The following is a 25,726-nucleotide window of genomic DNA, read 5'->3' on the forward strand; positions in this document are numbered from 1 at the left end:
GCTTTTACACTGTAAAGACTAAACCGACTAAACCGGCAGTCTGTATTCGGCTGAACAATGGCAGTGCACGAGTGCGCTCAAAAGTTTGTCATTTCATTAATGTTTGAAACCAAACTGGTAGAACCTTATTATGATTCCTTCCTCAGATCTTACGACAGAATTCCAAATGTGGCAAGATTTTGCTCGACTTGCACAGGACATGCCTAACCGCAAGATCATGGTCACACACCGCCGTCTTTGTGTTATTATTTTTTCTTGCTAAATTTAATGTTTGATATGGCATTGAATAATGAACTTAGCGGTGGCTTGCTATGCCTTATCCAGGAGTGGTTCTTACACTTAAAGGGATGGCCGCCCCAGAAAAGTTACTGTAAAGTACGAGCCTTCAGGTAGGCTATAGGGCATTTATGCACGAAGCATTGAATACTTGACAGAGAATAATGCAACTATTTCAGAACCCCAAGAGGGAGCTCAGTACAGCAGACTTGACATTTGGGCTGTACTGAAATGTCGACCAGCTTCTTATGTTCGCTCAGAGCTCTGATAGAAGCTACGAGATGGGCTGCGTTAGAGACTCAAAACAGAAACGGAAATCACAACTGGCATGGCTTGACAAATACCGATGGCTGAATTATTCCGCTTTGCGTGAGTGGTAATCCTGCCATGTTCATGTAATTTTCGGCATTAACGCTAGCGCTGTTCTTGTGCTTATATCTGTGTGTTTAGGGTTGGTATTTGCTGAAATCATTGCTAGCGATATAACGCTTCTTGTATGCATGATTCATAGCCTGTCGTTTTTTTTTAGCAAAGCACCTGTGCTACACATATATTTGTAGTGCAGGTCTTATCTTAAAAAGAAAATGAGAGGCTAAAGTAACGTAAATTATGTTATAACGTAAGTGCATAAATTCGATGTAGACTGCACAGAATGAGCTCCATTGGCCTTACACTGGAAGCTGATGTACGGGCGTAGAATGCTTATATGCCAAAATTTTTCTTTTGCATTTGGGACAAGAACAACTAAATGGAAAAATCTCATTCTTGCTGCAGAACTGTGACCTTCGCAAGAGAAAATAGTAGTTGGTACCACTTTTTATGGTTAAATTCCCATCTGGAACTAGCTGGTACCAGTTGGGACCAGCAAAGACCAGCTGGGCCCAAATGGGAATTAAACCATACACCACCTGGGACCAGTTACATTTTCTCTTGGGTTACCTTCGGAGTCGAGGTATGGCGATGGTCCCGGGGACGTGGGCTGGTCACAATCGGGTACACCGTGGTTCACCTGAAGTCGCTCTATATATACATGTCGCAGGGCCGCCTGGAGGGCTTGGGGCTGGGCGTGCCTGCTGCCTGTTTCGGGCAAAGGTTCTGCGCCTGGGGAGCCCCGTGTGTGGACGTGTCGGATCGCGCTAGGCAAGGGCTTTTCACTGCTCGGCCCTGAAGGTAGTGCTGGTAGCCCGTACATGCCTGGTAATGGAGAGGGCTCATTGGTGTGAGCACCCCCTGCCCTTGCCAGCAGCTGGTCCACTCCCTGTGAGATGCACGCGATGTGGACCAGATGGGTTGGTTCATAGCCATTTGCGGCACTGTTGCGGCAATGGCAAAGCTTACGTAAAACACCTCTCTGTGGTTACCATGAACACACAGGCTCTCCATCGTGGGCGTCAGACTTGGACTGCGATTTGCGAAGGCCCTGCACGCGAGGCTGGGTCGCCGCATCAACAGCCTCCTGGGATGCTGCAGAGGTGCCTGCCAGCTGGCCCCCTCTCTGCCTTCTCGACGTTGTCCAGGAGGCGCATAGGTACGATGCTCCTTTGGTGCGCTCCAGTTCCAACGTAGTGAGGCTCACCAACCCCGTATTCGGAAAGCCAACTTACCGATTGACATAAGAAGTTCTTTCGTAAGGGCCGTAAAAGGTATCATGAGAGAAAGCCAGCGTGCATTTCAAAAGTCATCCATATGAGAATTCAGTGGCCTTGTCGAAGTGGAGCAGTGAGGTTGAACAAACCCTGAACAAACCCTCACTCACTAAGATCTCTGAATACGAATAAATAAGATCACATGAAAACTCACGTCGAAGAGAAAACTTATATCCTTGCTACACTGGGGTCTAAATGTCATTTGAACCAAATGTCATTTGGCTCAAATGCCAAGTTGTGCTGCTACACTAGGTCTTTAAATGCCATTTGGCTCAAATGACATTTGAGCCAAATGAGCACCGAGAGAGACATTTAAGATTCCAAATGCCATTTCCAGCACTCTCGGACGCAGCGTCTTCGATCGGCAATAAAAAATATAATACTTCCGTACGTAAAACTAACAAAATATTGTTGTTTGTGAAACTTTGTTCACTGTTTATTTACTTAAAATACGAAATCAACATATTTAATTTTCATACTCTCAAAACCAGTGGGTCAGTTGCAAAAAACACAAACAAAAACAACGCAAGACAGCCATATTTAGAGTCAAAACTGGTGTCTCTTCTAATTTGATATCAGTTAATGCAGGAGGAACGAACCTTAGGGGGTTGTGGATAGACAAGCAAGTTGGCTAAGGCGGTGGTCTTCGAGGGGCTGAGGGATCGTGTTAACGGTGCCAGTTGAGAGTAAGCGTATTGTAGAGGGGTTGGCTAGAAGGCGAAGTGTTGCTCTGTATACCCTGCGCTGTAAAGCTTGATTGATTGTATCGCTTAACGCGCCGACGCAACGCAGGCGACGAGGCGCGTTTTTTAGGTGCGGAGCACCTCAGGACCTCACAATGTCCGTCCTCGTCCGTGCGCATAACATTTAAAATCGAAAAAAATCACACAGGCACCGGCAGGATTTGAGCCTGTGTATGGTAGACCAGACAGAGGTAGTGTCAGTCGTCTTACCCATTGGGCTACGACCGTGAGTTAGTACCCGAGAGCCAAACGGCTTACTCCCTCGCCTGTAAGGGTGCGGAGTATCTTAGGACCTCCCAATGTCCATTCGCGTCAATCCGTGCGCACACCACCAGTAAGCGAAAATCTGGGCGGAAACTATCTAAAAGAGTACAAGAACACTCCAAAACACTCGAAAACAGGCACTAACATAATCTAGCAACGAGATTGGATTGGATTGGAAAACATTTATTGAGCATAAAAGTGGGTGGCTTTCTCAGTCCAGATAGCCGCGAGCTAGCGCAACTGCTTGGGCGCGAGTGATGAGGCGTTCTTGGTCCTCGCATCGTGAGCTGGCCAGCTCGCGCTCCCACTGCTCAGGGGATGGGGAAGGGAGGTGGTTTGTCGCGTAGGGGCATTCCCACACCAGGTGGTAGGTAGTGTTTGGGACGGAGCAAGAAGGCCAGTTGTAGGGGTAAGTGGAGGGAGAGATGTAGTGGAGTATCGTGGTGTTGTAGAATGTGTTGGTCTGCAGTCGACGCCAAATGCGAGCCGCCTGTGTGCTGAGGGATGGGTGAGGAGGAGGGTATTGAAGCCGCAGTTGGCGATAATCGGGGAGAGACCGGGGGATAGATGGAGGGTTCGGAAGGGTCCTCTTCCGTCGACGAAAACGCCCGGAATGTAAGAGCGCGGGCAGCGGCGTGTGCCGCCTCGTTTCCCTCGAAGGAAGAATGGCCTGGTGTCCATACGAGAAAACGCGCAAAAGCACCGGTCTAGTCAGGTTGTGATCAAGTTGTAATACACAGTGACTGCATCGAACTACGCTAAATGGCGCTACGCGGAAAGAGGAGATGGCGGCGCGGTGCACCGCGTATGTAAGCGGGTTCTGAAAATCCCATACCCTCTTCCCGCCATGGACGGAAACGAACGTAAGACGCGTCACGCTGCTGCTAACGTCTACAAAGACCACGAGCTTCCCCGAATACGAACCGCGGCAAGCGGAGGCAAAGTGACTAAAATCGAATGACGGTCGGGGAGCAAATCGGATTTCACTCGGGGTGCAACTTGGATGTCACGGTCCCCGTACTCCGCACCCTCGCCATTTTTTTTAACGTGCGCCTAACGTGCGCCGAAATCTCGTACACACAGTGTTTTTGCTTTTCGCCTCCATCAGAAAAGCGGCCGCCGCGGCCGGGAATCGAAGCCGCGACCTCGTAGAAGCATGACTGAAAGTCTATAAAACTAATTTCATGTAATCTGTGGTGCCTGCCGCCAGCCCGCAGTTCCGTTCCTGACTGCTGCATATGTGTAACTTTGGCTTTTGTTGTTGTTGTTGTTGTTGCGCCTTTAGGTATGGCACATACCCAATCAGGGGATCGGCCAATCAACAGAGGATGGTTAAAAAGAATCGAATTCTTATCTAACCACGAGACGCTTAGGAAAGATAATTTAGACCGGTTGGAAAAAGTTTTGAAAAAAAAGGAAAAGAAAAATAAATAAATAAAAATCCTGAAAAATCAAAGCGAGGGTGACCAATCGCAATCATAAAGAGAATCGTTTTGAATTTTCAATGTAGCGCAGGAGGGCAGAGCATACATCCAGGCGGCATAACCCCGTTTCGGATGCCCCGAACGATAGTATAGCCGGCACTGTTAGGGATATCCCCAAACTGTAAAGCGGCACCTCCAGGGACTGACGTCTCAGTCGGGAAAAACGTCGGCATGTCAAAAGGTAGTGTTCGACAGACTCGTCTTCGTTGCAATAGCTGCACAGAGCTGTTGGCGCCAGACGAGACCTGTGTAAATACCTATTTAACTTGGGTACTCGACAGCGTATCTTCTTGTTCTTTTTCTTTTTTTTCAGATGTTGCATTCACTTAGCTTCAGCGCGCTGGCCTTGTTCGACAAGTCAGGACACCTCTTTGAAGTTCCAAACCTGAAGCGCGCCCAAGCCTGCCCGTGTTCTGTACAAGCTTGCAATCCTTCACGCCGCCAAAACATGACGTCGTAGCATCTCGCCTTGTCGCGCATACTCCTTGCTTCAATTGCGAAAATAAAAGAGTTTTCTAAATATTTTCTGCCTCTATCAAGGCTCCTGAGCTCGCTGGCTACGCCAGCTTGAGCACAGTGGCGTGTATGTACAGAACTGAAAAGAAAAAATTAAAAATATGAATATAAAAGGGAATTTGGATGGGAAACTACGCTTTAGAACAAACCCTCACTCACTAAGATCTCTGAATACGAATAAATAAGATCACATGAAAACTCACGTCGAAGAGAAAACTTATATCCTTGCTACACTGGGGTCTAAATGTCATTTGAACCAAATGTCATTTGGCTCAAATGCCAAGTTGTGCTGCTACACTAGGTCTTTAAATGCCATTTGGCTCAAATGACATTTGAGCCAAATGAGCACCGAGAGAGACATTTAAGATTCCAAATGCCATTTCCAGCACTCTCGGACGCAGCGTCTTCGATCGGCAATAAAAAATATAATACTTCCGTACGTAAAACTAACAAAATATTGTTGTTTGTGAAACTTTGTTCACTGTTTATTTACTTAAAATACGAAATCAACATATTTAATTTTCATACTCTCAAAACCAGTGGGTCAGTTGCAAAAAACACAAACAAAAACAACGCAAGACAGCCATATTTAGAGTCAAAACTGGTGTCTCTTCTAATTTGATATCATTTTACTGCCTCGGACTGCTCCTAAGTTTGATTGTTGTATTAGTGTACGAAAACGGAACGGGGCAACAACAGCGCCACTACAGCACAGCGAACAGTTGTGAAAGCTTTCAAATGCCATCGAAATTGTAGTGTAGCAGGGCGGATTCTGAATGGCATTTGAAGCAACCCATTTGAGTCAAATGACATTTGGTTCAAATAACATTTGGACCCCAGTATAGCAGGGGTATTACACACGGGATGTGAACGTTTCCCTCAAAAGGTCTAACATTACGCTGCACGCAAAGGAGCAAATTCTGACTTTCCTAGGCCAACCTCTCCAATAAACATATTTCCCTCTCTCTTTCTCTCTCGGGTGCAAGGACTGACACCCTTCTGCGGGGCTTATACTTCCACAGTTCCAGTGAAAAGTTAAACTAAAGAACGCTTGAAAAGACCCCCTTTATCAGTAAAAGATTTGCCCAATAACATGAAAGTTCTCACCCTTCGAGCCGAAGTATTGTGCACTATGGTCAAAACACGGCAAGTTTGCTGAAACGTCCGCGGATTTCTAAATTACTGTCTCCGTTAATTAATTACGCGAAACTCGGTAATGCGTGGCTAATTACAGCTTCGCAGGCTTGTGGATGTAAAGGGGCGTATATTTTGAGCGCCCCGAAAATCTTTGGCCTGAACGGGCGTTATCTAACCATTCTGAAGGCACCAAAAGGCGCAAGAAAGGCGCTAAGAGGCACGATTTGCGTCGCCGTTATCAAGAAAATCTTTTGCTGATAAGGGGGGTCTTTTCAAGCGTTCTTTAGCGAAACTTTTCCCTCGAAGGGTGTAGGTATAGTCCTGCAAAAGAGAGTCAGCACGTACACCCTCAAGGGAGTCAAAGTTTACACCTTTTCGCGCACCCTAATGTTACACCATGGTTACACCTTCGAGTGAAAAGTTTTGCTAAAGAATGCTTGAAAATACCCCCCTTATCAGCAAAAGATTTTCCTGATAACGGCGACGCAAATCGTGCCTCTAGGCGCCTACCTTTGCCCGTTTCGGCGCCGTCGGAATGGTTAGAAAGCGCCCGTGGAGGCAAAGACTGCATGCGGGCTGAGTTGAGACGTACGCATTTCGTCCCCATTAGTACACCCGTGTCTAGTAGCGCTAGTTCTGAAGCTTTCAGCCTTAGCTTGACCAGGCAAGTTACTCATGTGTTTAGTTCCACACTCATTAGGGAACATTATTAGAGCCATTTAATGGCGGAGTCTGTCCGTGAGAGGGCGTTTCTCTGCGCCAATGACGTGTGGAGGTTAGATGGCGGTATACAGTGGCCGGTAGATTTCGTCGTCTTTGAACATTATTTGTTTGCCGCTGCGATTTCGGTGCCTCTGATTAGTGATGAACGCTTTGGTGAGTGGAGCAAGGGAGGACAACAATCGTGAATCATTTTATGCATTTTTATTGACCACGAAGGAAATATAATTTCTGCCAGGGCACACTTGCTTTCGAGATGAAGGAGCCCGCTGGCCAAGCAAGTAGGCGGGAGACATAACCAAACGCCTTTGACTCTTGGCAGCGTCAACAGACACTGACGCCGCCATCACTACGAACACCGGAACGCGCGCACACTATTTCCGGTGAGTTTGAAGCAAACGTCCCCCTGGGGGTGAAAACTCAGTCGGGGTTCCCCACAGGCTCACATCCTTCGCACAGGTAATGCACCACTCTGGCAGGGCTGCTAGTCTCCTCTGTGACGATCTGCTTGGGGCTTAGCGTCACTGAGGCGCTTTGCGACAGTTTTTCGCATTGCCACCATGCATAATCGAGCCCTTCACTGCACATTTACGTACAACACTTGTCGATACTGAATCGCTAATCTTTGAGCAGCTACATCTGATAACACTCTGGTATGGCACGCCATGGTTAATCTGGACACAAATTGGTTCAGTTAGAGCCACTGAGAAAACTAAACAGTACGCCGAGTATTACACTCAACTCTACGAGTGACGACAAGAACGGTCGGACTTCTGTCCGCATGCTACTTTGCCGGCGGCTACGCCGAACAAGTTACACACAACAGTCCGTTTACCTTTTTCGCCGTCCGGGGCCAAATCCTGGGAGGACACGTTGCCTAGAATGAACACTTTCACACCAGCCAGAGGACAAAGTACCCGAGTAAGAACTTCGCTTTTCATGAACGGTGCGACGGTTACACGGGGTCAAGGGCTGTCCCTAACCGCACTCCTAGCGAATCATTTTTTGGAATTATGCTCACTAGGAGAGCGAACTTGTTCGCTCTTTTTCTTTCTCTCCCAACTTTAATGAGCGCCATTATGGCAACTAGGATTTGCTAAAATACTGTTCGAAACGAGATACAAGAGACCGACACAGTACTTGATGTCGCTCGAGCCGACAGAGCCAGCGAGCCGCATCGACTGTGTACAAACGACAAAGGCAGTACTCCGGTTTCGAACAGGGTTTAATTCCAAGACAGCCGCAGCGACGAACAGCTCGACTCGAACGGCATCCGTGAAGGCTCGATGACGGCACCGCCCTCCAAGGTGGTAACCAGGACGCATAGATAGGAGGCGGTCTGCACCAAGAGGCAAATCACGTTAAAAATGTTACGTTTTGGGAGATCACCATTGCTTACAGATTGCAAACAGGGTTTAATGATTTCAAGACAGGCGCAGCCATGTACAGCTCGACTCGAACGGCATTCTGGACGTCTCGATGACGGCCCCGTCCTGCTCGGCGGTGGCCGGTACGCATAGGCAGGAGGCGGTCTGGAACAAAAGGCAGAGCACGTTAGAAATGTAATTTCGAAGGTAATCACGGCTTACCGAATGCGGAGACCATGATTACGCCTGGCAGGAACGGGAAGGGACGCTGAAAGGCAAAGTAACAGACGAACAGCGACAGAACCACTTTTATTACCAGAAAACACCTCTGTACAAAACACGCGTTGTCGAGCTAGATAGGACAGATGGAGACATGTACCTGCCTAGCCAGAAGAGTAGTGCATGTTTGCGTGAAGGAGCGAGTGCAATTAGACAGGACACAAGGGTCAGGGAAAGGGGAGGGCGGAGGCAGTGCGGGACGCGAACCTGAAAAGGAACCAAGGACACCAATTCCATCACTCGCCTTTGCCACGACCCCAATTTGGAGCCGCGGACCGCAGAGCTGCGTTCCGTGCTTCAGTGGTGCTCGCTGAAGGTGGCGACTGTATTCCGAACGCCGCGCGAACCGAGGACGCGCGAGCGGAAGTCACGCCTCGGCTATCGCGGCGTTCGGAAAGGAAGACCGACTATCACCACAGCTTAACAGGGCCACCGAGCTAAAGACCACCGCGTTTAGAGTCCCAGAATAGAGGCAGCGACGAAGGGCTTCCACCGCGCTTTCGCCGCTGTCCCGAAAGCTAGAGCCTAACGCGCACCGCAAAGCTTTGGTGACAGTCGGAGTTCCTGCATCGCGACAACCCACGAAACGTCCGGCTCCGAGGCGAATGTGCGCCCGGTTTGAAACTTAATCCAAATTTGCGAAGGTTTGGCGTCGCGAGAGAACGAGACAAAAGCCGGTTTCGTGGGTACGCCGCATGTCGCCCCGGGCCTTCGGCCACGGAACTCACCACTTGGAAGAGTTGTCGGCGAAGCTGTCTACGCAGGTCGGACGTGAGGGAAGTTCGCAATTGAAGGGCCCTCCGGGATGCGCTTGTCCGAGCGAGCCGGTCGGGAGCGGTGTATGGCACAGACACAAAGAAAAACGACTGCAAAAAAAGAAAACGACAACAGTTATAGAGTTTAAACAACTCTTAGCGCGAACCAAACTTCCCCAATATACCGCGTGGAAATAAACTCACCCATCCATCGACGCCAACAGCGCGCCGATACGCAACAGGCGTGCAACATGGCGCTTCCCTTGTTCTAAAACGCGTTTATCCCTGCGTTACGGAGCGCTGATACTGGCCGGCTACCGCCTACCCGCCCACTCTTTCACATCGCTATCGCATTCCAGAACATTCTGCCAGTTGTAAAACAAAACGACCGAAAAAGACAACTTCCGCTTGTAGTTATCGCATGAAGTCGCAGCCGAGCGGGCACTGGAGCGTGCATGACAAGGCATTTTATGCTGCGTCACGAAGCAAGAGAACCTTCTTGCTCGGTGGTTCTGCCTGCCTGTCGCGATGTCATTGCGTGTGTGCTAGAGGGCTTTGGCTGGCGCGATTGCATGGGCTCTCGGTCATGCGGCCGCCGTAACCGACCGTCTTCCGCGGCTTTTGAAACCGAATAAAAAACGCCACGTCTTGAAGAAACAGTCGACTGCGCTGGAACACAAATGCTACTGCGTACGAGTCATTGTAAGGTTCAACGCGCCGACAAAATGAAGGCGATGAGGCGCGCCGTATAGTGGAGGGCTCCGGATTGATTTTGACTACGTGGGGATCTTTAACATGCGCCGAAATCTCGTATATACACAGGCGGTTTGGCTTTTCCCCTAGTAGCACAAATTGTTGCCGCAACGTTTCTGCCGTGTTGCCAATGTTGTGTAACGTTAGGCAACGTTACACAACGTGGTGACAATGTTGCCGAATGTGGGCCAACATTGGACACATTCAGCAACATTCCCGCAACGTTTACAAACAACGTATAGACAACGTTGCCCGTATGCACATTTTTCACGTTGCAGCAATGTTGCCAAATGTGGGCCAACGTTGGAGACATTCAACAACATGCACGCAACGTTTACAAACAACGTATAGGCAATGTTGCCCATATGCACGTTTTTTCACGTTACAGCAATGTTGCCAAATGTGGGCCAACTTTGGAGACATTCAACAACATGCACGCAACGTTTACAAACAACGGATGCGCAACGTTGCCCGTATGCACTTTTTTTCACGTTCCAGCAATGTTGCCAAATGTGGGCCAACGTAAAATCAGTGTTGGACGCATCCAACAACATTCACGCAACGTTTAACGCATAGGCAATGTTGCCCACATGCACATTTTCTTGCGTTGCAGCAATGTTGCCAAATGTGGGCCAACGTTGGATACATTCATGTAACGTTTAAAAACAACGCATGAGAAACTGCCATTTACACGCTTTTTTCGCGTTGCAGCAATGTTGCCGAATGTTGGCAAATGTCATATTTATGATGATAAACGATTTCACGTGGAGTTACATAAGCTGCCTAAAAATTCAAATGATCCCGTACAGCACACTTGAATGTTTGCGATATAGTTACAGGATACGTTAATTTCGGGAGTGTGGTTAAAAGTGATCAACGCGTACGTACAGTTTCTACATATTTAGCAATGCTCACGAAAAACCTTCAAATTAACATTGTCTGTGTACATGTTTATCTAGGTTGCCGCAATATTGAGGAATGTTGAATGTATAGCAGCTTTCCATTTATTTATTATGTGAAACACCACACTAACCCATGTTTTGGAGAAAGTACGTCGCCTATAAAAGTTCAAATGGTTATGCCCAATGGACGTCTTAGCCACAGTTCACTGCAACGTTTTTAGATTAGGTTGGTTTAGAAAATGTTGGTTCACTGTACCATCGCCTCGTGTACTTTAATTACTGTACTTTAGCTGCATATAATACGGCACTTACACGCACATGCACGCACATAAATGAAATCCCCATCGTCAGCCTGTCTACTGCAGGACGAGGGCCTCACCCATGCAGGAAAGAAAAGTATTCGCAGTGCCTATTCTGTGGACCAGTCCACAGGATAGTGTTCAGCTTTATTCTGTGGACCAGTCCACAGGATAGTGTTCAGCTTTATTCTGTGGACCAGACCACAGAATAATGTTCAGCTTTATCCTGTGGACCATTTGAGGCGGCGCTTGGCGGTGCTGTTCGGCGCGGTCGTGTCGTGCAACATTTTTTTTTTTTAGATACTTATTTCAGTTTCGTAACTGCGCCGACTGTGCCTTCCCGGGTGGGCGCTCTGGTCGCGAGTTGGAGGGACTTTAGGCGGCTGCGTTGACGGCGTGCGCCGGTCCGCTGAGCTCTAAGTTGCGGTGTGTAGTTGCGTGTCTGCTCTACAAGTTTCTTCTTTTCGCTTGCGTTTGTCTTTACCCTTGTGCGAGAACTTTGCCTCTTCAGTGCATTCGGTTGTACGACCGCGGACGAAAACGTTTCGTGACTCCGTAAACACGCTGTTTTCTTTCATGTGCTGTCTTGGCGCCCCGACCTACCTCACAGCCGGCTGTACGAGCGGATAATAATAATAGGAATCTTTATTTACAGGAACAGTACATATAATTTCCCAGCCCACTTGTGAGATGGCTGAGATTGTGCATGGGGCACATGCTTATGTCTTTTACAATATGAACGAGGAGGAAATCTCTTGCTAAAAAGCTTTTAATAAAACCAAGCAGCCTAATGAAGAAAAATCGAAAAATTCTTAATGCTATCACCGTCGGCAGGCGCGCATGCGTGTTCTGCCCCTTTCGTTTACCGCCGGTGCAACTACACGGTGCTCCTAAGCGGTTCGGCCACAGCTCCCATGCTCCAGTTACTTCTGTCGGCACCTACTTCTTTTTAGGGGCCGAGCCGCTTAGGGGCTGGGGCTGGCATCTCCCGTCGTCGTAATCGTCCTCTCATGTCACGGTGCTACAACACCCGGACACTCGTTTACGCCTCGCGCTAGAGCGCTTCGTAACGCGTAATTAATATGCAGTGCCCGGAGCTTACGTGGTTACCAATTTTAGAAGAATTGTCTTCTTTCGATGTGTATGATAGTTTTTGACCACCAAAGTTCGGTGAGCGGGTTTTAAACCGACACTGATGTGTTTTAAACCAGCGTCGTAGTCATTCACGTGCCTGTTTGTTCTATATGCAATAAAGAAAAAAAAAGCATAGTAACAAAAAAAAAGAAAAACACAGAGACTCTCCTTTCCGCCTCGAGCTAGAACGCTTCGTGCTTCGAAGACAAGAGACTTTTACAGCAAAGCTGTATACCTCTATCCCCCCCCCCCCCTTCCCCGACGGTTTCAACTCCGTTAATCAGAACAGCATTCCCCTTTACGCACAGCAAGCGATGCAGGTAGCGTAATGTCGTCGTCAGGCATTTAGTACACAGCATAACAGAACACACGAAATCAACAAAGACTTCCGAAGCGGCGAGCCCTACGTTCCACACCACGACGACCACGATGCGGCGAAATGCGGCCGAGTTCACGTTCACAAAAATTAGGCGGGCAAAGAAACGTCTTCAACTCCCGATGACATGATGCCGACCGTTTTAACGCTACAGGACGCTCAGTTTGTGCCGTATTTGTCTCACGCGAACTTATGTAGTCGCAATCAGAGTTAATTGAGTAACTCTGGTCGCAATGTTTATTATAGAACAACAAGCTTGGCGTGGCTTCAGTTGACTTCGGGGCAGGCTTGCTAAAAAAATGTTGCAGTACGTTCAAAATCGGCATCAAAAATATGTGTTACTAGGTTCATAGCCTAGGTTTTTTGTAAACCAGATCACAAACCTGTGGACAAACCACGCAGAAAACGCTAAGTTAAGTTGGCCGCACAACCGCGCGCTGAAGAAGCATTGTTCTCGCACGCGAAAAGAAGAAACTTGTAGAGCAGACACGCATGCACTACACACCGCAACTTAGAGCTCAGCGGACCGGCGCACACCGTCAACGCTGCCGCGCTGCCGCCGACACCGCGCAACACGCGACCGGAGCGCCCGCCCTGGAAGGCGCAGTTACGAAACTGAAATAAGTATCTAAAAAAAAAAAATGTTGCACGACACGACCGCGCCGAACAGCACCGCCAAGCGCCGCCTCAAATGGTCCACAGGATAAAGCTGAACATTATTCTGTGGTCTGGTCCACAGAATAAAGCTGAACACTATCCTGTGGACTGGTCCACAGAATAAAGCTGAACACTATCCTGTGGACTGGTCCACAGAATAGGCACTGCGAAAAGTATTCTTTCCTCCTTGCACGGCACTTGCTTCGCGCCATCTCCGCGACCCCGACCTGCCCCGACATACAACCTCCCCCCCCCCCCTCCCCCCCACCCTTTCTCCTCGCCCGCTCCATCGCAAGGGGAAAAAACGTGGCCGAGCTTTCTCTTCTCGCGCAAACCCTGCCGCAGCCCAAAACGAAGAATCTGACGCCCCCGCGCCGGCTCCCTCCTTCGCCCTGAGCACGGCTTTTGAAGCTCCTTTCATGGCGGCCGAGCCCGTGCGGGTCATTCAAAATGCAAAAAGGGAAAGTGCGCCCGTAGCCGAGAGGCAGCACTCGCGCCTTCTTGACTTTGCAACTTCCACTTGCCTTCCGGCACCCTCCCTGCTCAATTTGGCCTCCACTTGTCCCTCCCATCCTAAAAAAGAACAAATCTCCCAAACTTTTCTCCTCTTTTCGTCCTATTTCATTCACGAGCGTTGCCTCCAAAATTCTCGAATCCATAGCGCTCGCACGCCTCGAATTACAAGTATGCACGAATCTGCAACTTGAACCCTGGGCCGCAGACGGGTTTTCCTCGCCAGCGCAGTGCCATTGGATTCAATTGCCGACCTTGTCTCTGCACTAGAAAACGCGAAGGCTACCAAAAACCGTGGCCTTTGTCGTCCTTTTGAACATTCGCAAAGCCTTCGACCGCTTACGCCACGAGGCTATTCACGATGCAGTAAAACGCTGCAAAATTACTCGGCCGTCACCCTCATCTCCCCCGACGTTACAAGACTGGACGAGGCCCGCCACTCCATCGCGCAAGAACCAAACAAGCAATACCCATACGCGTGGGTCGCATCATGCAATGCACCCGCTCGCATCCCAAGCATGAAATTTGGGTGACAAGAATCCTGCCTACTCAGCAGGCTCCGTAACTGGCTCCGTACTGCAGCCTCCGTACCAGTGCTCACCTACAACTGAATGAGAAGATCAACAGTCCCACTTGATCTTCATCCACATAAATCAAGCAGCCTAAAATATAGAATCCAATTCGCGAATCAAACATAAAGGCAAACCAGATTTCGCTCAAATTCCAAATCAAATAACTACCCGCTCGTCATTTAAAATATGAGTTACAAACAGGCCAGAAAATATTTTGGAGCTGGAAAGACGGGGATGAGGGGAGATTTGAACTAAGACACACTTTGTGTGGCTGGGGCCCCTATATGTACACCACGCTATGAATGCGAATTCTCAGTGTAAGGAAAAATGTAAATTTGTGGACGTCCTAGTGATATCGCGTAATGATGTTATAACACACTTGCAGTGATATCGCATGGATGTCCACAAGCAGATGATCTTGGGTGAAACATACTGTATGGACATCACATGAATGTCCTGAAATGACATTGGATAGTGTGACCATTTGTGGATATCCTATGGACTTTCGTGGTTTGCTGGGTTCAGAGGCAGACTGCAAAAACCCTACATCGATGTGTGATCATTTAGAAACACAGCTCTCGAAAAACTGCAGAAATGCATGTGGAGAAGTGTCACGCTGAGCGTGTAGATTCCCCCATGAAATCTTAAAGGAACCGTGAACGTTTGAACGTTTCTCAAAACGAAAGAAACGCGTGGTGCCGGTCCGACGGATGGCGTAGCCAAACTCGGCGGCAGATCCGTTTATTTTAGTCCCTCATTTGTTGGATGATCACACAATATTATCTTAGAGTGGATGCAGCCTCGAATAAAATAATACCGCCATTCCGCGCATCGTGCGTTACAAGCCAGGTGCTGCACCGTTCTAAGACGGTCATTTTTTTCAAGATGGCCGCCGGCTCTTCCATGAATGAAATTCGTTTTTATTTCATTTTTTTAGTAAGCGGGTAAATCTCATCGCCGTTCTTGGTGTTAATGAAAATATACCACAAATATGGCCCCTTCGATGGAAGGTTGAGCGCGAACAAAATATTTTTTTGTTCAGGAAAAACTTACAAAAACACTCATTTATTGCTGTATCATTTTGTAAAGCAAAAAATACACTAACAGGCTTCGTTTACGTTGGAGAACAGAATTTTAACAGGTCAGGCAGGCAGATTCCCGATCATAGCCAATACTTTCTAGCCTCACTAAGTTATCAGTGTCGTGCGTGAGCTCGCGTCATCCGCAAATTCCCCCGCAATGATCGTGTTGGCAGTGGCATTTCTTTGTGTTGCACATGGGCCCGCGGCGATTTCCTCCACGTGTAAGAAATCGAACTTCTATTATTAGTCACGCAGGCGTAATTATTATAATCATCGAAAAACTACGTCCAATAAATATAAATACAGTAGTCACTCGTTATAACGAAATCGCTTTATTCGAAATATCGCTTCATTCGAAATTTATTCTGGTCCCAACCCAAACGGATGCATTTTAGGCCGCATTACTCGAAGCGCCAGAAGAGCTTGACCCGCTTAGAGCGAATTAAGTGGCGAGCGGAGGTGTCGCCGTGCCGCGGTGACTCAGTGGCGAGTCAGGCTGTCAACATGGCAGGTCAACACAAGCTGGTACTTCGCCGGCGGTTTTCTCGAGCCGGTCATGCTCGATTCGGGTGATCCCCATTTTGGGCAAACGGTCCAAATGCGTGGTAGGGTCATTGAACTTAGTCGCAACACATTGGTCAAGGGCGTGGACACGACGGTGCGCGAACACTGGCAATCGAACCGTAGAATTGGCAGTGTCGCCGACAACGAGGCGCCGAAGAACTCTTGTGTTGCAAACTTCACGGCTGCACAACTCGGGAAAACAATTCCCAGTGATCATGCAATGCCCCTAATGCGAAACCGATCAGTTTTCATGATTGTGCTTTGTACGCCCAATGAGCGGTTAATCTTTTTATTATTACTATTTATTTATTTTTTGAGCTCAACAAACAACCTCCGTCTCGAGCCACGGCATCTGCGGCGCTTTTCAGCGCAAAACTCTTGTATAGCGTTTCGTGACGCCCGCACGCCCCCCTATAAAAGGGGCACTGCCGCTGCCAATTTTTGTGGGTGGCGACCATAGCCTCCTGCATTGCTTGGCCAAATGGTCAAATTGTAGCAGGAGTTGCTCTCGCCCGGCAAGAACATGAAACAGCCACCACAGCTTACTCTGAATAACGTTTTGCTTCAGTGAATACATTATGGTTTGATTCCTCGCAGCTGTGGCGTATAATAAGCTAAACTGGTTTAGCTTTTCTCGAGTGGTTGCTTATATCAATATACCGCTTATAACGAAATTTTTCGCCGTCTTGCTGACTTCGCTATAACGAGGGATTACTGTATCTGTATTCTACATGTTTCCTCTTAGTTTTACGGAATAGCAAGCTCAGTTTAAGACAATCTTTGCAGCGCGTTATTTGTTTTCATCAGTAAACATGCAATAACAAGAAGTTTGTGTTCCCCCTCGCCCCCTACTTGTTGCTTATCCCTGCTCCATTTATATGTACCATTTGAACTTCAGCTTTTGTAATATCGCTCAAAAACAGTCACTTTCAAAAGCAATCATGACTTTTCTATACTCGTCGTGCTAGTCGCACTTTTCTTATGGTGTTGATGAACACATTTTTACTTTTTTACGGTGAGGTGCCCACAATAATTTGAAGATATGACTCAACAACGAAGCACCTTATTTCTATACCCGTTTTTTTTTTCATTCACTTTTCCTAAAGGTATATACGCATACGACGTATACACGCAAAAATTTCTTGGCGGCGTGCATCTGACACATGAGTTTCTTGAGGACAGATTGGACTTACAATAACTCTAAGCGGCCGCTTTTGTTGGCTATGGACGCGTTTCCGTGAAGTCCAGTCCCCGCGAAATTTGTGAACGTGTGCAATGAAGCGTCGCTGTGCCACACCTAGTAAAAAGCCAATCAATTAGGCACGACAGTCACGCTCTGAAAAATCAATACCTGCAGTGTAAATCAACTTAGATCCGTGTAAATGACACCCAAATAATGACGTGTTTTAAGCAGAATTTCACTGATGTACGAAACCAACTTTTCCATTTTGCGAATGCGCTCTTATTGGAACATCCGTGCGCTCAACGGTTCGCACCAGCCCCTGCAGGCCGTGTCGCTCATGCAATTGGTATACCGATTGTCTCATCTTATAGTGTGATTTAGTTATTCTAGAAACCCACCACAGTGGCTGTTGTGCTAGCGCTGAGTCCAAGGATTGAGGCCGAGGACGCGGGCTCGATTGCAGGCCGCGGCAGCCGCTTTGTGTGTGTGTGTGTGCGTGCGTGCGTGCGTGCGTGCGTGCGTGCGTGTGTGTGTGTGTGTGTGTGTGTGTGTGTGTGTGTGTGTGTGTGTGTGTGTGTGTGTGTGTGTGTGTGTGTGTGTGTGTGTGTGTGTGTGTAGGCGAGAAGCGGAAATGCCCGTGTGTTCGGGATTTCGGTGCACGTTAATTAGATCCCCAGGTAGTCAAAATTAATCCGGAGCCCTCTACTACGGTGCGCCTCATCGCCTGTGTAGCGTCGGCGCATGAAACCTCATAATCAGTCAAATCAGATATTTTAGGGCGATTTTAACACATCATTAAACTTAGAGCAAAACACAGCTGCTGAGCACCGATAAAGCCGCGCAGCTTTCACCCTCAACTGTGCGTTGTCACGTATGGCCAACTATCGGGCTGTTTTCGTGAGTCTTTTACAAATGCCACTCGGGTGCGTTTTTGTCCATGTGCATGCCGCATATATCCAGGAAACTGACCAAATGCACAGCGCCTGCTAATTAACCCAACGCGCGCGTGAAACGGACGGCGCAGCATTTCGACGTCGTGAGGCACGAATGAGAACTTGGGTTTCATTGCCGTGTGTTATTTTGCAATCATTATTTGCTGAATAAATAAACAAACTGGAATTTCAACAAGAAAATAGCTTTTTATGCCATCGTCAAATGGTATCTACTCCGACTTGGCTTCCTTTACGTTCCATAGCCGCTCACTTCACCATGACATCATACCGAAATTTAACGCGGCCTCTTTACAATGGAGATGTGTTCTTTTGGGAAACGTGCACCATATGGAAAGACAAAGTTATCGGGTATACGCCGTGTTTTTCATTCGACGTGTTGGCCGTATCTTTAAGAAGTTCGCGCACATTTCTTTCATAACTGCCTGAAAACAGCATCCAGAAATGACTTCCCAACTTTCCTTTCCTATTGTTAAAACATTGCGCGCCTTCCTTTGGTAGTAAACGGTTGCATTATAAAAAGGTAATCGTGCATCGACAAGGAAAATTTCCAGTTCCATTTTGCTAATTTTGCACAAGCGACTCGCACTGTTAACTTTCTCTCTTAAAGGAGTACTGACACCAAATTTTTGCTTCATGTTTTTATTCGTTAGGTGTAATAGGTGTAATATTTGGTAAATGTTGCCGTGAATGGGTATTCTAGCGATTGCGCGATTACAATGGCGACCTTCGGAAGCCTATTTATGGCCCCTTTAAAGCATGCATGGCCGGGTTGTTTTATGTTGCCGCCTGTATATACTTAAACAAAAATAATCTAGATAGAAGGCTCAAACATTGCCTTGTTGCTGGATCCTCATAATTGCTCGAAAAAATTAATTTACTGGAGAAATTTTATATGCAAGCTATATAAATTTCTGTGCATCATATGGGTGTGCGAACCGTATACATGTCGCCAGCTAATTACAATCGTGTGTTTTCCCTTCATATATACATTGCCGCAGTAATTACGGTTGATTTATGAAATAGATTAAAGCCCAAAGTTCATGTACTTTAAATTGCCCCCTTCTTGTGACATTTAGTCACTGTTATAGCCCCTCTGATCAGCGAACGTTCCAACTAGTCCACACCTTGCACCTTTGTTTGAAATAGACAACATGAAGTGGGCTGTTTTATATTTCAACTTCCCCATAGACATTTCACCTACCTCGAGCGCGAAAGTCAGAGCACCATGATATTGTAACATATATGAAACAATAAAACAAAACAAAGACCTAACCCTGGTGACACCCATTTTCCGGGAGATACTGCCTGTACGAAAGCTCATTGGCCTATTTCAAGGATCTTTTCTCATTATACAAACGAACCTTCCAAGTAACCTGAAAATTTTTGCTCTTGTTCCCTTCCAATAGCATTGCACACACTATCTTCAGATTTTTCCTGGTGTAATTTTTATTCGTAAGAGCTTCCAATGCATCGACCACTTGTCGCGTTCTGCTTGGCGCGAAACGAAATACAGCAGGGCGCCAGGCGTTCTCGGAACCCCGCCTTTTTCCGAGACTTCAGCTGGGAATCAGGCACGCTGTCTCGCGCATTCCTTTCTTCCTGCATGCCTTATTTTTTGTTTTCGTCGACGCTCCGTCCCGTCCCATCCCTTCTGCGAAGGAAGTTTCAGCAGCCGAGCGCGATGTTGGGGATGGCCGAAAAAAAAAAAAAAAAGACCGAAAGAAAAGGCTTTCGTCCTTGGCCAGCGTCCTACCCTCCTCTCACACGCGCACACGTACGCGCCCCTCGCAGAGGGGTCCTCCCCTCATGCTCCTTTGCGACTGGCAGCCGGCGGTGGGTTGGGAAGAGTAGACGAAATGCGCGCGCTTTTTTCAGAAAGGAGCAGCCATAGTGACAATCAAACGGAATGGAGAAGGAACCATGTCATACGAAATATTGTTGTGTGGCCGCATGTTACGGCGAATATTTGCGGGCCGGAAAGTTCATAGCAACCGACCAGTGAAGGTAAGCGCTCGATTTTCTGAGCTCGCCTCGTTCTTTCGAATGCAGTTTACTTCGTAAAAGAGCGGGAACAAGATTGCCCTCCCGTTTCTAACTTCTAAGCATATCCTTACTTTTGTGAATGCGTACGGTTGTAAAAGGGGAACACGTATTCACTTAAATTTTATGGAAAGAGTATAATGAGAAATCAGGATGGGCGCTCAGTAGTAGATTTTTTGTTATGATGCTGAAATCGAGTGTATATATGTTCTGCAAGAACCTTGATATGTACGATTGGCTTTTAATTTACTTCTCGCCGCAGCTGCTCACGAACGCGAAAAATACAACTAATAAATATAACTTTGTTATGTTTAATTTCACGCGAGTTTCGGCGGCATGCTGTAACGGAACACAATTTAGCGTTGCAGTTAAGCCATATGTTATCAGCTGCTTATGCGAACCATCTTACGATGTAAAACAACGCCTGACGTCTTTGTAGTATTCACATATTTTCCATGTGAAAGGCTGGTCTACGTCGGATGCTTATAACTATAAAGAAAATAAATGACAAATAAAAATAAATAAATAAAATGATCAAAAATAAATAAAAATAAGAAAATAAAACAGCTGAAGCCAGTTTTTAGCACATTTTTCGAGAGCAAAAGGTAAAATTAGGCAACCAAGAAAATACACGGTTGTAATTTCATCTAGTTGTACATGTAATGTTTCCCTTCTTTACATTTGCCTGTTTACTAATTTTTGTTCGTTGCGTTTTTATGTTTATGGCCATTGAGGTAATTATCGTCCTCTTTCAATGATTGCCGACGTACCACGTCGTCATCAGTTGGTCGGCTTCTCTTGTTAATTGAAAATTCTCTGGCAAGTGATCTGATCGAAGACTTTTCACTTAATTACTCAATGGCCTGGAAAGAAAGCTGTAAGGTATTTTATATAATTCAGTATTTTGTCCTTTTCTGTTTTCCAGGGATGCTTGAGAAACCAACTCAAGCGATGTGCGTCATAAAGTTGGCACGGGCATTAGAAAAAGTTAAACAAGCAAGACAAAGTGAAAAGTGAAGAGGCCTGTTTTGCTATAATATTCCTTCCTAAAGGTAAGGTTTTCTCTATTAGCTAAAATTTGCTTCACTTCAGTTTTCTGAACCACTTCTATACACTCTGTTTTGTTTCAGAAATACCTTATGATTTACCAGCACCACAACATTGACACACGAATAAGCTCATCTGGCAGCAAGCGTCATCCAAACTGCAGGTGAGCTTCTGAGCACCCTGTGTGTTAGAGCAATGCCATTTTGTTTGTTTTCCAGGAATGGCAGTCAAACCTCATTTGAAGTGCCAGTACAAGAAAATTGATGAGGCCATATTGTATGCCAAAAGTCCTGGTGTTCTGAGAGGTGAGACATTGTCTGTGCTGTAACAACTTTGCAACTTCTCCTAAACTACAGCTTTTTTTCATTTCGGGGCAGTAACAACCCTCGGGGCAGTTTTTCAAGCGTGGCAGTAACAACCCCATGTTACTGGGTTCATGGCCGTCAAGTATGTCATCAAACTGACTTGTCAAGGCAGAAGAACAAGCAAGCCCAGGAGGAGAAAAACGAAGACAACGGCTGAAACAGCGTACTTGCGAAATTCAATTGCTTTAACACAATACGTATTCGGATCGATTGTTAATGGTAAAATAAAACGCACATGTTCTTTCATCTTAAAGAGTGTCAGTGTTGTTATTTACGCTAGCTGGCATGTTCCTTGCTTTAAAATTCCGCCATTTCTTAGTTTGTTATTTTGCCGGACTGCCTTAATTGTGTGTGTTGGTCAGTGTAGGGATCAAATGTATGAACATGCAGTCTAAAATGCCAGTTTATACCTTTCAGGAGTTTATGAGGACGAGGTTTGAAGTGCTCGCTTATCATGCAGTCAACAATCGTCTGTCTAGGAAAAAGTTAACTTATAATATTTTCATCTAGTTATTGTTGCATGTATATTAGATACATGTAACTGTAAGTTACCTGTACATTGCTGCAATATCATCGCTTCGTAAGAGAAACATTGCTTGAACGTCATATCAACAGTGCGCGGATGCGGCCCTCGTGGGGAAAAAACGTATCTGTAAAGTCGCGGTAACGTTGTAGGAAGCATCGCTTGAACATGATAGCGACGTTTTCTAAATGTTACCCGCACGTTGCAAAAATATAGCTAGAAAGTTACCGCAAAATTGTAGGAATGTTATTGCAACTTCATAAAAACATTGCTTGAACATTGCAGCAACGTTCTTTGTATGCTAACTACATGTTAAAAGTGTGGATCTAAAGTTGCTGCAAGATTGTAGCAATGTTATCACAACGTCCGAATGGTACAGGGATATGCTTAAATGTGGTATGCACGTTGCGAAAATGTAGCTGAAAAGTTGCTGCAATGTCATCAGAAAACGTCTCATAACGTTGTTCAAATGTGTCCCGCACGTGGCTGGAAGGTTGCTCCAAGAGTGTAGCAACGTTGACGAACGTCAGAAACAACGTTATCCAAACATTAAAACAACACCCTTAAAACGTTGCCCCCATGTTGGAGCAATGCTAATATCATGTTGACGCAATGTTTCTGGGAAACATTGCACTAACGTTAAAAAAAGCGGACATTAGCCACGTTTTGGCAACGTTAAGGGGAAACGTTGTGGAAATGTTCGGGCAACATTCTGTGCTACTAGGGTTCGCATCCACTAGAAAAGCGGCCACCGCGGCCGGGACTACACAACACAACGCCTTAGCCACTGAGCCATCGCGGCGGGTGCGTAGGAGTCGTGGCTGTAAGAAAATTAGTGCCCTTTCCACTCTGTGAAGAAAAATGACCTGCGAAGCTGGGCGCAGTCCACGGAGTGCATGAAAGGAAACACGTTTGTTCGTAAATAGCGACTGAGCATACTTCCTAGCCAATTAGCTGAATGAAACTTGGAAGGACCCAAGGTTCAGTCTCGCGGACAAGCTAGGAGCTGACTCCCGCTTCGTAGGCATCTCACTGTTCGTGTAATACACCCACCCAATCCGCTCGATCACTGAGAGGACACCGGACAAGTCGCATTGGGCCGTTTGACGTCCGCGTTTAAACCTCCCGCCAGCACAACGGAGGCGCCATCAGTAAGGACCGCGTGCACGCACCCCTCCCCCCAAGCCGTGCACGTCGGCAACCGGTTATGTGCGCGGGCTTAGAAGTGAAAGAAACCTGAACAAGTAATACTGCCCCACGTCGGCGTTTTAAGCGGACAAGTTGCCCTTCATCCGGGAGGTATTCGCAGCTACTCGACGAGCTGGAACTAGAGGGCGCAGTGCGGCGGTAGCGGCTTTCTATACATGGCGAAGTTGCGCAAAACAAACAAGGTCAAAGAAGAAACGACAAGAAAGTGCGCTTGTCCTTTCGTTTCTTATTTGCACTCGTTCGTTTTTGGCAACGTTGCCATTAATCGCCTCCAACTACCATGCCGGAGCACCGATAAGGCGAATGTATGCAAATGCGCACGCGAGCGAAACCAAAGCTTTTCGCACCACCTATCAGCTGATGGGACACTCGTTACAGCGCTATGATGTAAAGGGAAGGTGGCGCGATAACTCCCAGCAGAATTCCAAACGCAATCGTCAAAGCACACCTGGCAAACACTACGCACCCGTAGGCCGCTCCGTGCTTGTGAATGTTTACAGCGGCGCGTTCGAGCAAAGCCGGCCGTGGTTCCAGCGGTAAGCGTCAAATTCGGCTCGCAGCTCGTGAAGGTGCTTCCTGAGTATGGGATCTACGTCTCGTGTCGCTTTGAACAGCGACAGTACTTCCACAATACGAGGGTGGGAGCGCAACGCTGGCAAAAAATCTCGTACGGCGCCTCCGGCAACGCCACTCGCACGGAGGAAGAAAACATAGGCCCATTTCCCCGCGAGGGGGATTCGAGTAAATGTGTCGCATAGGGGGTGGGTGTATTGCGTTAACGTTTAGTGTTTGGGGGGTTGGTGCTATCACGTGTACACCATGCAGATATCACGCCGCTGAGTCGCCAACGCACGCCGCTGACGACGTAGTTTGAATGAGTCAAGGATATAAGGCGCGTTCGTAGCCTTTGATTCTGTGTCGGTTTTGTGGCGCAGTGGGTAGAGCACCATGTACCTTGAGTTCCGCCCGCAGGGTCGTGGGATCGAAACCAGGCGCCGGTAACTGTTATTTCTTTTTATAGTGTAGGGGGAGGCTGGCTGCTGTGGACGCCGACGCACGGGTGACATCGTGAGTTATCCTAATGCTCTGCATTTAAAAAGTTAGGAGACGGCGCCACCGGAGAAACGTGAAGCCTATACATAAAAAGTAAAATCGAAGTCGGCCCAGGCGTCACTGCACCACGTGACCCCACCGCTCCGCCGCCGTATGGGCCGCCGCGCACTCTTCAATTTCGTATGCTCGAAACTGCTCTGCGGCCCGTTGTCGCGAAGGCTGCTATATGTTTTGTTTTTTTCCACGGCTTTTGTCTTTTGCACGTACGCGGCACCCCTGCCCGCACGCGGGCATGGGATCGCCGAGCAGACAAATGCAGGAAGGACGGGGAAAAGTTACCGCCAACCAAACACGAGAGATGCCCCGGAGTCGGAGACCGCCGCCGCCGCCGGCCCACCCGACCATGGAAGAAGAAGAAGAAGAAGAAGAAGAAGAAGAAGAAGAAGAAACACATTTATTTGGGAGTAGAGTTAGTTGACGATGGTGGCCGCCGTTTTGGCGGCGACCGCAGCCGCCCGGGCGACCAGTGAAGCTTGAGCCTCGGTCTGGGCAGCGCAACGCCTCCTCCCACGGCTTACATGAGGTTATTTTTGGATAGGGATCTCTCGGGCATCCCCACATAAGATGCTGAAGTGTGCCGAGGGACTGGCAGGCAGTACAGCCAGGTGAAAGGTATAGCGCTGGCTGAATTAGGTGTAATTTAGCGGGATTGGGAAATGCGTTTGTCTGTAAAAGACGCCATGTATGTTCTTGCTGGATGGTGAATTGTGTGTTTGCCGGGGGGTATACGCGGCGAGAGAGGCGGTAGTTGGTGGTAATTTCATCGTATATAGGTGATCATCCGGTCTCTAGCGGATCTGGCGCCATGGCAGGTGAACGAGCTGGGCCCGGCTCGGATGGTGAGTTCTCGAGCCATACTGTGGGCAACTTCATTCCTCTGCCAGCATGCGCCGGAGCCCAGATGATTTCTACGGGGGACGTTGGGGTTGCTTGTTGGAGAATTTTGAGTGCCTGGGGTGAAATATAGCCGGAGGCGAAATTTTGAACTGCCGTTTTAGAATCGGTGATGATTGTGGAAGGGGTCGGCTTTTCCGTTAGCGCTAATGCTACCGCCGCCTCTTCCGCTGTGGCTGGGTTGGTGGTGCGGATGGTCAGGAAGTTCCGCTGTACTTGATTGGAAGGGCAATGGGAGACGATTGAGAAGGCACCCTGCCACCGATATTCGGCTGCGTCGACGTAATGAACGTCATGTTTGTCGCGGTATTTTTTATGTAATGCTTGTGCGCGTTGCGAACGCCTTTTGGTGTTGAATTG

General features: G+C 47.6%; 3 long non-coding RNA genes across 6 annotated transcripts; 2 read left to right on the forward strand and 1 right to left on the reverse strand.

Annotated features, from left to right (window-relative positions):
• Nucleotides 1–943: 943 nt before the first annotated feature.
• Nucleotides 944–4,935, forward strand: LOC144147421 (uncharacterized). Its single transcript, XR_013317921.1, has 2 exons — nucleotides 944–1,804; nucleotides 4,727–4,935. It is a non-coding gene; the product is annotated as an uncharacterized LOC144147421 (long non-coding RNA).
• Nucleotides 4,936–7,992: 3,057 nt separating this feature from the next.
• Nucleotides 7,993–9,804, reverse strand: LOC144147422 (uncharacterized). 3 transcript variants are annotated; one of them, XR_013317923.1, is made up of 6 exons: nucleotides 9,392–9,804; nucleotides 9,161–9,298; nucleotides 8,533–8,639; nucleotides 8,376–8,421; nucleotides 8,186–8,318; nucleotides 7,993–8,125 (listed from the first exon to the last, which is right to left on the reverse strand). It is a non-coding gene; the product is annotated as an uncharacterized LOC144147422 (long non-coding RNA). The 3 variants fall into 3 exon arrangements; XR_013317922.1 differs by having other exon boundaries at nucleotides 8,376–8,639; nucleotides 9,392–9,802; XR_013317924.1 differs by lacking the exon at nucleotides 8,533–8,639 and having other exon boundaries at nucleotides 9,392–9,591.
• A 10,164-nt stretch (nucleotides 9,805–19,968) lies between these two features.
• LOC144145466 (uncharacterized) lies at nucleotides 19,969–21,880 on the forward strand. 2 transcript variants are annotated; one of them, XR_013317503.1, is made up of 5 exons: nucleotides 19,969–20,179; nucleotides 21,141–21,267; nucleotides 21,346–21,425; nucleotides 21,481–21,567; nucleotides 21,667–21,880. It is a non-coding gene; the product is annotated as an uncharacterized LOC144145466 (long non-coding RNA). The 2 variants fall into 2 exon arrangements; XR_013317502.1 differs by having other exon boundaries at nucleotides 21,346–21,567.
• Nucleotides 21,881–25,726: the final 3,846 nt, after the last annotated feature.

The sequence above is a fragment of the Haemaphysalis longicornis genome, unplaced genomic scaffold, assembly GCF_048455015.1.
Source record: "Haemaphysalis longicornis isolate Haplotype H1 unplaced genomic scaffold, Haemaphysalis longicornis Haplotype H1 scaffold_7, whole genome shotgun sequence".
NCBI classification, from domain to species: Eukaryota; Metazoa; Arthropoda; class Arachnida; order Ixodida; family Ixodidae; genus Haemaphysalis; species Haemaphysalis longicornis.